Consider the following 12616-nt stretch of genomic DNA (forward strand, 5'->3'; position numbering starts at 1 on the left):
GATATATTAGGCTCCCACGCTGTCCCTGTGACACTCATGAATTACACAGGTTCTGTGGCTGGCTGCAGCATGATATATTAGGCTCCCACGCTGTCCCTGTGACACTCATGTATTACACAGGTTCTGTGGCTGGCTGCAGTATGATATATTAGGCTCCCACGCTGTCCCTGTGACACTCATGAATTACACAGGTTCTGTGGCTGGCTGCAGTATGATATATTAGGCTCCCACGCTGTCCCTGTGACACTCATAAATTACACAGGTTCTGTGGCTGGCTGCAGTATGATATATTAGGCTCCCACGCTGTCCCTGTGACACTCATGAATTACACAGGTTCTGTGGCTGGCTGCAGCATGATATATTAGGCTCCCACGCTGTCCCTGTGACACTCATGTATTACACAGGTTCTGTGGCTGGCTGCAGTATGATATATTAGGCTCCCACGCTGTCCCTGTGACACTTATGAACAACACAGGTTCTGTGGCTGGCTGCAGTATGATATATTAGGCTCCCACGCTGTCCCTGTGACACTCATGAATTACACAGGTTCTGTGGCTGGCTGCAGTATGATACTGTATATTAGGCTCCCACGCTGTCCCTGTGACACTCATGAATTACACAGGTTCTGTGGCTGGCTGCAGTATGATATATTAGGCTCCCACACTGTCCCTGTGACACTCATGAACAACACAGGTTCTGTGGCTGGCTGCAGTATGATATATTAGGCTCCCACGCTGTCCCTGTGACACTCATGAATTACACAGGTTCTGTGGCTGGCTGCAGTATGATATATTAGGCTCCCACGCTGTCCCTGTGACACTCATGAATTACACAGGTTCTGTGGCTGGCTGCAGTATGATATATTAGGCTCCCACGCTGTCCCTGTGACACTCATGAATTACACAGGTTCTGTGGCTGCTGACTGGAAGCCTGGATTTTAGCCTGTTTTCCACAACCACAAAACCTGTGTAACCCATGAGTGTCCCGGTTTACAGCATATATGGAAATTTCTCTGTAAATCCGAGGATATTCATTTACCTGTAGTCATACTTGCCTACCAGCCCCGCTCTCCATGCGGGAGAACATGCTCTGTTCCTGGACTCCCCTGGTAATGTAAGATTGCCAGCACCTGTGGGGAGCTAGGTAATTAATAAGATAAGGTGTCACCACAGGTGCTGGTAATCATACATTACCAGGAAAGTCCAGGAACAGAGCATGTGTCCCTGAGGGAGAGGGTCAGGTAGGCAAGTATGCCTGCCCTGTAGTAAATAAGGGACATTTTATTACGTTATCAATCATCTGTGTAAATGTGCAGAGCACAACAACCAACTTATGGCTCTCCTATTAGGGAACTACAAATCCCAGAAGGCACAGCTACCTCTTGCTTACAGAACATGTTTGTACAGCTCAGTACACTGACATCTGCTCAGAAGCCGTGCTCCTTCCATTAATGTTGCCGCTTATATTAGCGCTGCCAGTCCTGCCATACTCACACATGTTCCACAGCCCCACTTCCGCCCGGCTCGGTCACGTGCTTCCGCTCCCTCAGCCCGCCTATCACAGTCAACTGGGGAATCATTGGTTGGTGGGTGATTCAGCAGGCCTGGCAGAAGCTGTTGCTAGGTTACCTATGAGAGCGTTCCGACTGGCCTGTAGAGTCAGTCGTTCTACGGTGGCCAAAGAGGGGCATATATAGGAAAGTCGTTTACTAAATAATTAAATAGAGGAACAATAAATCATACCTCCCAGCATGCCCCTCTCCAGGAGGACACAATGCTCTGTTCCTGGAATTCCCTGGTAATGTATGATTGCCAGCACCTGTGGTGACACCTTTCTTATCAGTTACCTAGCTCCCCACAGGTGCTGGCAATCATACATTATCCATACCTCCCAGCATGCCCCTCTCCAGGAGGACACAATGCTCTGTTCCTGGGCTTCCCTGGTAATGTATGATTGCCAGCACCTGTGGTGATACCTTTCTTATCAGTTACCTAGCTTCCCACAGGTGCTGGCAATCATACATTATCCATACCTCCCAGCATGCCCCTCTCCAGGAGGACACAATGCTCTGTTCCTGGACTTCCCTGGTAATGTATGATTGCCAGCACCTGTGGTGACACCTTTCTTATCAGTTACCTAGCTCCGCACAGGTGCTGGCAATCATACATTATCCATACCTCCCAGCATGCCCCTCTCCAGGAGGACACAATGCTCTGTTCCTGGGCTTCCCTGGTAATGTATGATTGCCAGCACCTGTGGTGATACCTTTCTTATCAGTTACCTAGCTTCCCACAGGTGCTGGCAATCATACATTATCCATACCTCCCAGCATGCCCCTCTCCAGGAGGACACAATGCTCTGTTCCTCGGCTTCCCTGGTAATGTAGGATTGCCAGCACCTGTGGTGACACCTTTCTTATCAGTTACCTAGCTCCCCACAGGTGCTGGTAATCATACATTATCCATACCCCCCAGCATGCCCCTCTCTAGGAGGACACCATGCTCTGCTCCTGGGCTTCCCTGGTAATGTATGATTGCCAGCACCTGTGGTGACACCTTTCTTATCAGTTACCTAGCTCCCCGCAGGTGATGGCAATCCTACATTATACATACCTCCCAGCATGCCCCTCTCCCTCAAGGACACAATGCTCTGTTCCTGGGCTTCCCTGGTAATGTAGGATTGCCAGCACCTGTGGTGATACCTTTCTTATCAGTTACCTAGCTCCCCACAGGTGATGGCAATCCTACATTATCCATACCTCCCAGCATGCCCCTCTCCAGGAGGACACAGTGCTCTGTTCCTGGGCTTCCCTGGTAATGTATGATTGCCAGCACCCGTGGTGACACCTTTCTTATCAGTTACCCAGCTTCCCACAGGTGCTGGTGATCATACATTATCCATACCGCCCAGCATGCCCCTCTCCAGGAGGACACAATGCTCTGTTCCTGGGCTTCCCTGGTAATGTAGGATTGCCAGCACCTGTGGTGATACCTTTCTTATCAGTTACCTAGCTCCCCACAGGTGATGGCAATCCTACATTATCCATACCTCCCAGCATGCCCCTCTCCAGGAGGACACAGTGCTCTGTTCCTGGGCTTCCCTAGTAATGTATGATTGCCAGCACCTGTGGTGACACCTTTCTTATCAGTTACCTAGCTCCCCACAGGTGCTGGTAATCATACATTATCCATACCTCCCAGCATGCCCCTCTCCCTCAGGGACACATTGCTCTGTTCCTGGGCTTCCCTGGTAATGTAGGATTGCCAGCACCTGTGGTGACACCTTTCTTATCAGTTTCCTAGCTCCCCACAGGTGATGGCAATCCTACATTATCCATACCTCCCAGCACGCCCCTCTCCAGGAGGACACAATGCTCTGTTCCTGGGCTTTCCTGGTAATGTATGATTGCCAGCACCTGTGGTGACACCTTTCTTATCAGTTACCTAGCTCCCCACAGGTGCTGGCAATCATACATTATCCATACCTCCCAGCATGCCCCTCTCCAGGAGGACACAATGCTCTGTTCCTGGGCTTCCCTGGTAATGTATGATTGCCAGCACCTGTGGTGATACCTTTCTTATCAGTTACCTAGCTTCCCACAGGTGCTGGCAATCATACATTATCCATACCTCCCAGCATGCCCCTCTCCAGGAGGACACAATGCTCTGTTCCTGGACTTCCCTGGTAATGTATGATTGCCAGCACCTGTGGTGACACCTTTCTTATCAGTTACCTAGCTCCGCACAGGTGCTGGCAATCATACATTATCCATACCTCCCAGCATGCCCCTCTCCAGGAGGACACAATGCTCTGTTCCTGGGCTTCCCTGGTAATGTATGATTGCCAGCACCTGTGGTGATACCTTTCTTATCAGTTACCTAGCTTCCCACAGGTGCTGGCAATCATACATTATCCATACCTCCCAGCATGCCCCTCTCCAGGAGGACACAATGCTCTGTTCCTCGGCTTCCCTGGTAATGTAGGATTGCCAGCACCTGTGGTGACACCTTTCTTATCAGTTACCTAGCTCCCCACAGGTGCTGGTAATCATACATTATCCATACCCCCCAGCATGCCCCTCTCTAGGAGGACACCATGCTCTGCTCCTGGGCTTCCCTGGTAATGTATGATTGCCAGCACCTGTGGTGACACCTTTCTTATCAGTTACCTAGCTCCCCGCAGGTGATGGCAATCCTACATTATACATACCTCCCAGCATGCCCCTCTCCCTCAAGGACACAATGCTCTGTTCCTGGGCTTCCCTGGTAATGTAGGATTGCCAGCACCTGTGGTGATACCTTTCTTATCAGTTACCTAGCTCCCCACAGGTGATGGCAATCCTACATTATCCATACCTCCCAGCATGCCCCTCTCCAGGAGGACACAGTGCTCTGTTCCTGGGCTTCCCTGGTAATGTATGATTGCCAGCACCTGTGGTGACACCTTTCTTATCAGTTACCCAGCTTCCCACAGGTGCTGGTGATCATACATTATCCATACCGCCCAGCATGCCCCTCTCCAGGAGGACACAATGCTCTGTTCCTGGGCTTCCCTGGTAATGTAGGATTGCCAGCACCTGTGGTGATACCTTTCTTATCAGTTACCTAGCTCCCCACAGGTGATGGCAATCCTACATTATCCATACCTCCCAGCATGCCCCTCTCCAGGAGGACACAGTGCTCTGTTCCTGGGCTTCCCTAGTAATGTATGATTGCCAGCACCTGTGGTGACACCTTTCTTATCAGTTACCTAGCTCCCCACAGGTGCTGGTAATCATACATTATCCATACCTCCCAGCATGCCCCTCTCCCTCAGGGACACATTGCTCTGTTCCTGGGCTTCCCTGGTAATGTAGGATTGCCAGCACCTGTGGTGACACCTTTCTTATCAGTTTCCTAGCTCCCCACAGGTGATGGCAATCCTACATTATCCATACCTCCCAGCACGCCCCTCTCCAGGAGGACACAATGCTCTGTTCCTGGGCTTCCCTGGTAATGTATGATTGCCAGCACCTGTGGTGACACCTTTCTTATCAGTTACCTAGCTCCCCACAGGTGCTGGCAGTCATACATTATCCATACCTCCCAGCATGCCCCTCTCCAGGAGGACACAATGCTCTGTCCCTGGGCTTCCCTGGTAATGTATGATTGCCAGCACCTGTGGTGACACCTTTCTTATCAGTTACCTAGCTCCCCACAGGTGCTGGCAGTCATACATTATCCATACCTCCCAGCATGCCCCTCTCCAGGAGGACACAATGCTCTGTTCCTGGGCTTCCCTGGTAATGTATGATTGTCAGCACCTGCCCCCTGGTGATGCAAGGCCCGCCCCCTGGCTTTCTTCCTGAAATGATTTTTCAAAAGTAGGCAACCGGGGGCCATACCTCCCAACTGTCCCTCTAAACGCGGGAACGTCCCGATTTTCGGGTACGTTCCCGCGTCCCTCCCGCGGCCGGCAGTGTCCCACTGCGGGGGGGGGGGGGGGGGGGGGGGGCAGTTGGGAGTCCCCCCAATCTCACAGAATAGACGCTGTGCACATGCGCACAGTGACTATTCGCGGCCGAAAACTCGACACACCCTCATTTGCATACACCACACCCCCTTTCCGGGCGCTGCGCGAGTGTCCCTATTCTTGTCTTCACAAAGTTGGGAGGTATGAAACCCTGGTTTACCTGATCAACACATGTAACAGCAATCATAAAGTAAGAGGAAAGTCCAGGAGCAGAGTAGTTTGTCCCTCCTGGCATGGGTCATGTTGGGGGGTGTGCGGCCACCTAGAAAGGGGGGGTGAGCATCCCAGATTGCATGCAGTCTCCTGTGTACCCCCCCCCCCCCTTAGCAGGGGCTTACTGTGGGACCAAAGATATCTTTGTAGCCTCACCCACCACTGTCCAATGCATGAAATACCGGCATTGGACGTGGGGGTGTGTCTGCGAGGACATGATCGCATGACCACGCCCCTAAACACAGTTTTTTCCATGGCCATGCCCCCTTCCCCGTCCATCACCGGCCCTTCCCCCCACTGCCACATTGAGGGCAGCTATAAAGTAGGCAACCCTGTACTAGATTTATCCAGCATGCTGGATATTAACCGCTGGGCAGATAGCGGGGTGCGGGGAGCTTTGGCCCCTACACACAGAATAAAGTTGGATAAACGCCTGACCAGTTTGCCGACCCAGACACAGAAATGCAATATAGTGATTTATCTCACTCACACACACACACACGCCGTCCCAGGAGAGCAGGTAATTGGGCACATACCATATGATAGATGGCGTGTTCCATCTCTAATGATGATTTTGGGTAAAAGGTTAACATTTCACACTCATTCATTAGGACAGAATAGTTGCTTGGTCTGATCAATGTCAATATATGGAGATGGCAGGGCCAGAGTTCAGGATGAACAACACAAGGCCATGGCTATATCCTGCTATTGGGGTATACCTATTGATTCCCTGTCTAATAATTCACACCCCTGATGTAGGGGTAACAGTGTTTAGAACGCCTTCTCGGCACACACTTGTACTAGATGCAGGGACATCTTAATGTATAGGCTCAATGAGCAGCTGCCCAAGGGACCCCCAATCTGGTTCTTGATAGACTTGGGAGACAGCAGATAATGCTGCCAGGTCGCCATGATTGTGAATCACACACACAGCGGGACCACGCAGCATTCTCTTCCTGCTTCCCAGCCTGCAGCCAGACAGTGAATGGCTGTCTGCATGCGGATTACTGGATGGCTGGAGCTACCCACCAATCAGAGTGCAGCATTCTCTTCCTGCTTCTCAGCCTGCAAAATGAACGGCTGTCCGCATGCTGATTGGTGGATGGCTGGAGCTACCCACCAATCAGAGTGCAGCATTCTCTTCCTGCTTCTCAGCCTGCAGCCAGACAGTGAATGGCTGTCTGCATGCTGATTGGTGGATGGCTGGAGCTACCTACCAATCAGAGTCCAGCATTCTCTTCCTGCTTCTCAGCCTGCAGCCAGACAGTGAATGGCTGTCTGCATGCTGATTGGTGGGAGCTATCCACCAATCACTGTATGGAAGCAAGTGGAGAGAAGGCACAGGATTTATGTTTGTTTATATTTGGGTGCAGAGGGGCCCCAAATGAATTGATTTGCCCAGGGCCTACAATGCTGTTAAGACGGCCCTGACAAGATGGGCCTAATGTAGTGGTTATTGTGGACATGTCTCATACAACAACGTGGACAATGTATAGTATTTCTGAATGTCATCTGTAAGAACACATAGAAACACAGAATGTGGCGGCAGATAATAACCATTCGGCCCATCTATGCCGCCCCTTTTTTTTAAACAAATTGTTACCCTTAAACCCTATTTGATGCTTATTTCTTTGTAAGGATATCCTTATGCCTATCCCATGCATGCTTAAATTGTTCTACTGCCTCCTCCTCTACCACCTCTGATGGGAGGCTATTCCACTTGTCCACTACCCTTTCTGTGAGGTCATTGTTCCTCAGATTTCCCCTTAACCTACTGTAGATTCCCCAGTGTCAGTGAATGTATGTGTTCTAATGTTCTCTTCCTGTGAAGAATGTTTCCCTCATGGACCTTGGTAATACCCATGATATGGGACAGTCTCTATCTTGTCCCACCTTTCCCTTCTCTGCTCTAAACTATACATATTGAAATCTTTTAAGGACCCATTTATCAAACAATATTTGCAGCTAAATCCCTGAAAACACCCGTTTTCAGGGGTTATCCACAAATACAAAGTATCACCCAGATGTACTATAGGGGGACCGCAGAAGGAATCTCCGATCCCTGCTGCGATCCCCCCTGCAGCGCCGCATCCCCCATAGGTTTCTCTGGGGGATGCGAAGCTGCCCGATGTATCAACATCGGGCAGCACGGCTTCGCACCCCTGGGCTATTGCCATTCTGAGATGGCAATAGCCAATTGTAGCCTATGGCTACGGGATTGCACTGCCCCGGCGGCAGTGCGGTCAGCGGGGGGGGGGGGTCAGCTATAACCGTGCACGCGCTGACCCCGGCTCCGGACTTCACCGTGGCGGGCTCTTTTCGTAGCCCTGTCCTTGCGCCCTCAGGGATGATACATCCCTGTGATGTGATCGCAATTTACAATGCGATCCTGGGCGGCAATATTCCGCACAGATCACATTGTAATTGCAATCAATAATAAATGGGCCCCTTAGTCTTTCCGGGTAAGTTTTGTGATGTTTGCCATGCACCATTTTAGCTGCCCATCTATGTACCGTCTCTGATGTATTTACATCCTTCTGGAGATAAGGCTTCCAGAACTGGGCACAGTATCTAGATGAGGCCGCACCAGTGACCTATACAGAACTGGGCCCAGTATCTAGATGAGGCCGCACCAGTGACCTATACAGAACTGGGCACAGTATCTAGATGAGGCCGCACCAATGACCTATACAGAACTGGGCACAGTATCTAGATGAGACAGCACCAGTGACCTATACAGAGCTGGGCACAGTATCTAGTAGATGAGGCCGCACCAGTGACCTATACAGAACCGGGCACAGTATCTAGATGAGGCCGCACCATTGACCTATACAGAACCGGACACAGTATCTAGATGAGGCCGCACCAGTGACCTATACAGAACCGGGCACAGTATCTAGATGAGGCCGCACCAGTGACCTATACAGAACTGGGCACAGTATCTAGATGAGGCCGCACCAGTAACCAATACAGAACTGGGCACAGTATCTAGAGGATGCCGTACCAGTGACCTATACAGAACTGGGCACAGTATCTAGATGAGGCCGCACCAGTGACCTATACAGAACTGGGCACAGTATCTAGATGAGGCCGCACCAGTGACCTATACAGAACTGGGCACAGTATCTAGATGAGGCCGCACCAGTGACCTATACAGTGGCATTATTACTTCTTTCTACTGCTGATTCCTCTCCCTATGCAACATGTCATTTGGGTCTCAGAAATCCAAAGACTAAATATAGTATAAAGGCACTATAATGGCAACTACTGAGGAAGAGAGGGATCTAGGTGTCACTATTTCAGGGGACTTAAAAGCAGGTAGGCAATGTAACAAAGCAATGAAGAAGGCAAGTCAGATGCTTGGTTGCATAGGGAGAGGTATCAGCAGTAGAAAGAAAGAAGTAATAATGCCACTGTATAGGTCATTGGTACGACCTCACCTAGAGTATTGTGTTCAGTTCTGGAGGCCATATCTCCAGAAGGTTATAAATACATTAGAGACTGTACAAAGAAGGGCAACTAAATGGTGCATGGCCTACATCACAAAACGTACCAGGAAAGACTAAATATCTTAATATGAATAGTTTAGAGCAGAAAAGGGAAAGGGGGGACATGATAGAGACTGTCACATATATCAAGGGTTTTAACAAAGTACAGGTGGGAGACATTCTTCACAGGAAGAGGAGCAACAGAACACGGGGACACGCACTGACACTAGGGGGAGGAAGGTACAGGTGGGAGACATTCTTCACAGGAAGAGGAGCAGCAGAACACGACGACATGCACTGACACTAGGGGGAGGAAGGTACAGGTGGGAGACATTCTTCACAGGAAGAGGAGCAGCAGAACACGACGACATGCACTGACACTAGAGGGAGGAAGGTACAGGTGGGAGACATTCATCACAGGAAGAGGAGCAGCAGAACACGAGGACATGCACTGACACTAGAGGGAGGAAGGTACAGGTGGGAGACATTCTTCACAGGAAGAGGAGCAACAGAACACGAGGACACGCACTGACTAGGGGGAGGAAGGTACAGGTGCGAGACATTAGTCACAGGAAGAGGAGCAGCAGAACACGAGGACACGCACTGACACTAGGGGGAGGAAGGTACAGGTGGGAGACATTCCTCACAGGAAGAGGAGCAGCAGAACACGAGGACACGCACTGACACTAGGGGGAGGAAGGTACAGGTGGGAGACATTCCTCACAGGAAGAGGAGCAGCAGAACACGAGGACACGCACTGACACTAGGGGGAGGAAGGTACAGGTGGGAGACATTCCTCACAGGAAGAGGAGCAGCAGAACACGATGACACGCACTGACACTAGAGGGAGGAAGGTACAGGTGGGAGACATTAGTCACAGGAAGAGGAGCAGCAGAACACGAGGACACGCACTGACACTAGGGGGAGGAAGGTACAGGTGGAAGACATTCATCACAGGAAGAGGAGCAGCAGAACACGAGGACACGCACTGACACTAGAGGGAGGAAGGTACAGGTGGGAGACATTCTTCACAGGAAGAGGAGCAACAGAACACGAGGACACGCACTGACACTAGAGGGAGGAAGGTACAGGTGGGAGACATTAGTCACAGGAAGAGGAGCAGCAGAACACGAGGACACGCACTGACACTAGAGGGAGGAAGGTACAGGTGGGAGACATTAGTCACAGGAAGAGGAGCAGCAGAACACAAGGACACGCACTGACACTAGGGGGAGGAAGGTACAGGTGGGAGACATTAGTCACAGGAAGAGGAGCAGCAGAACACGAGGACACGCACTGACACTAGAGGGAGGAAGGTACAGGTGGGAGACATTAGTCACAGGAAGAGGAGCAGCAGAACACGAGGACACACACTGACACTAGGGGGAGGAAGGTACAGGTGGAAGACATTCATCACAGGAAGAGGAGCAACATAACACGAGGACATGCACTGACACTAGGGGGAGGAAGGTACAGGTGGGAGACATTAGTCACAGGAAGAGGAGCAGCAGAACACGAGGACACGCACTGACACTAGGGGGAGGAAGGTACAGGTGGAAGACATTCATCACAGGAAGAGGAGCAGCAGAACACGAGGACACGCACTGACACTAGAGGGAGGAAGGTACAGGTGGGAGACATTCTTCACAGGAAGAGGAGCAACAGAACACGAGGACACGCACTGACACTAGAGGGAGGAAGGTACAGGTGGGAGACATTAGTCACAGGAAGAGGAGCAGCAGAACACGAGGACACGCACTGACACTAGAGGGAGGAAGGTACAGGTGGGAGACATTAGTCACAGGAAGAGGAGCAGCAGAACACGAGGACACACACTGACACTAGGGGGAGGAAGGTACAGGTGGGAGACATTAGTCACAGGAAGAGGAGCAGCAGAACACGAGGACACGCACTGACACTAGAGGGAGGAAGGTACAGGTGGGAGACATTAGTCACAGGAAGAGGAGCAGCAGAACACGAGGACACGCACTGACACTAGGGGGAGGAAGGTACAGGTGGGAGACATTAGTCACAGGAAGAGGAGCAGCAGAACACAAGGACACGCACTGACACTAGGGGGAGGAAGGTGCAGGTGGGAGACATTCTTCACAGGAAGAGGAGCAGCAGAACACGAGGACATGCACTGACACTAGGGGGAGGAAGGTACAGGTGGGAGACATTAGTCACAGGAAGAGGAGCAGCAGAACACGAGGACATGCACTGACACTAGAGGGAGGAAGGTACAGGTGGGAGACATTAGTCACAGGAAGAGGAGCAGCAGAACACAAGGACACGCACTGACACTAGGGGGAGGAAGGTGCAGGTGGGAGACATTCATCACAGGAAGAGGAGCAGCAGAACACGAGGACACGCACTGACACTAGAGGGAGGAAGGTGCAGGTGGGAGACATTAGTCACAGGAAGAGGAGCAGCAGAACACGAGGACATGCACTGACACTAGAGGGAGGAAGGTACAGGTGGGAGACATTAGTCACAGGAAGAGGAGCAGCAGAACACGTGGACACGCACTGACACTAGGGGGAGGAAGGTACAGGTGGGAGACATTAGTCACAGGAAGAGGAGCAACAGAACACGAGGACACGCACTGACACTAGATGGAGGAAGGTACAGGTGGGAGACATTAGTCACAGGAAGAGGAGCAGCAGAACACGAGGACATGCACTGACACTAGAGGGAGGAAGGTACAGGTGGGAGATATTCTTCACAGGAAGAGGAGCAGCAGAACACGAGGACACGCACTGACACTAGAGGGAGGAAGGTACAGGTGGGAGACATTAGTCACAGGAAGAGGAGCAGCAGAACACGAGGACAGGCACTGACACTAGAGGGAGGAAGGTACAGGTGGGAGACATTAGTCACAGGAAGAGGAGCAGCAGAACACGAGGACATGCACTGACACTAGGGGGAGGAAGGTACAGGTGGTAGATATTCTTCACAGGAAGAGGAGCAGCAGAACACGAGGACACGCACTGACACTAGATGGAGGAAGGTACAGGTGGGAGACATTAGTCACAGGAAGAGGAGCAGCAGAACACGAGGACATGCACTGACACTAGAGGGAGGAAGGTACAGGTGGGAGATATTCTTCACAGGAAGAGGAGCAGCAGAACACGAGGACACGCACTGACACTAGAGGGAGGAAGGTACAGGTGGGAGATATTCTTCACAGGAAGAGGAGCAGCAGAACACGAGGACACGCACTGACACTAGAGGGAGGAAGGTACAGGTGGGAGACATTAGTCACAGGAAGAGGAGCAGCAGAACACGAGGACACGCACTGACACTAGAGGGAGGAAGGTACAGGTGGGAGATATTCTTCACAGGAAGAGGAGCAGCAGAACACGAGGACATGCACTGACACTAGAGGGAGGAAGGTACAGGTG

The 12616-nt window shown here is 51.3% G+C and overlaps 1 protein-coding gene across 6 annotated transcripts in view; it reads right to left on the minus strand.

Moving 5' to 3' along the window:
- The window catches only part of WDR6 (WD repeat domain 6), a 47031-nt gene that overhangs the window by 32330 nt on the left and 2085 nt on the right, over positions 1-12616 (minus strand). The window contains exon 1 of one of the 6 annotated variants that reach the window (XM_083155579.1): positions 1379-1488. The exons of 1 other annotated variant lie outside the window; for it this stretch is intronic. The gene's annotated coding sequence lies outside the window, so the exon portion shown is untranslated. 4 more of the 6 variants (XM_083155580.1, XM_083155578.1, XM_083155583.1 and 1 more) reach the window with 4 other exon arrangements.

The sequence above is a fragment of the Crinia signifera genome, chromosome 8 (genome assembly GCF_055691185.1).
Source record: "Crinia signifera chromosome 8, ASM5569118v1, whole genome shotgun sequence".
Taxonomy (NCBI): domain Eukaryota; kingdom Metazoa; phylum Chordata; class Amphibia; order Anura; family Myobatrachidae; genus Crinia; species Crinia signifera.